Source organism: Engraulis encrasicolus, chromosome 24 (genome assembly GCF_034702125.1).
Source record: "Engraulis encrasicolus isolate BLACKSEA-1 chromosome 24, IST_EnEncr_1.0, whole genome shotgun sequence".
Classification (NCBI taxonomy): domain Eukaryota; kingdom Metazoa; phylum Chordata; class Actinopteri; order Clupeiformes; family Engraulidae; genus Engraulis; species Engraulis encrasicolus.
In genome coordinates, this window is record NC_085880.1 from 15347148 (window position 1) to 15348287 (window position 1140).

At 36.1% G+C, this 1140-nt stretch overlaps 1 protein-coding gene across 2 annotated transcripts in view; it reads left to right on the forward strand.

Annotated features, from left to right (window-relative positions):
• Positions 1-58, forward strand: part of zgc:123010 (uncharacterized protein LOC641500 homolog) — a 31462-nt gene extending 31404 nt beyond the window's left edge. For both annotated transcript variants that reach the window (XM_063192129.1, XM_063192130.1), the window contains exon 16: positions 1-58. This exon is cut by the window's left edge and continues 2037 nt beyond it. The gene's annotated coding sequence lies outside the window, so the exon portion shown is untranslated.
• Positions 59-1140: the final 1082 nt, after the last annotated feature.

Here is a 1140-nt window from a genome sequence, read left to right on the forward strand (position 1 = left end):
ATATGAAGTATTATTTGTGCATTATCAAGCCAAAGTTCATTAAAAGGAATTTCATCTCTGCTGGCTTCGTGTTTTTGTTTCTTCTCTTCAATTGTGCTTTTCCATCCTGTGTGTGTGCGTGTGCGTGCGTGCGCTTGCGTGCATGCGTGTGTGCGTGCGTGCATGTATGTTACACTCACACATTCAGGTGTGTGTGTGTGTGTGTGTACTGAGAGAGATGATTATCCTTGTGTAATTAGTGCTGCTAGGAAAATTCACAAATCATCCACTTAAATACAGAATTTGTAATTAATATATCACATTGTTATTTCATATCATATCATGTTAAATAAAGAAAATAAATCACAGGACATATGGTGATAAGCAAATACAATTTTGGGGAAGTTCTGAAACTATAGCAAAAAGAAAAAAAAATGTGTGCAACACCAAGCTCTCATTTCTCGTATTTAATGTCTCACATTTTGGTTAAAAGAACTATGAAACATTTTAATGAGCAAGCTTTTTTAAATGATCTCTATGAAAGTGACATTCATCTAACAACTGAAATTCCTGATGCTGACTTGGCTCTACAGTTTTTCTCAAACTCATTTATTTGCATTGTTGACAAACATGCACCTTTTAAAAAGATAAGAGTAAAAAGTAGAACAAACCCATGGTTCACCCCTGAACTCTCCTCTCTTTTTCAGTCAAGAAATAAGGCTTGGTCATTAGCAAGGAGGAGCAAGGATGCCTCCGACTGGACAAGTTTCAGGAAAATCAGGAACAGATGTACATTATCTGTAAGAAAGGCTAAATCTGACTATTACTTTAACCTTGTCTCTAGTTCGTACTCAGATCCTGCAAAATTCTGGAAGGCTGTAAATTACAAAAACAATAAATCTGTTACACCTATGCCTTCTTCAATTAAGTTTGATGATTGTCTACTACAAGACAAATCAGACATTTGCAGTGCTCTTAATAAACATTTTTCTTTAGCCAGTCAAGAGTTTTGACAATAGCAATAATCATTCCTTTATGCCTAGGGCTGGACATGATATGCGTATCAGAGACAATGTCAAGAGACGATGATCTGGAATTCAGGCTTCATCCTGTGTCTAAGCATACAGTGCTATCTGCTTTATTAGCAATTGATAGTCGCAA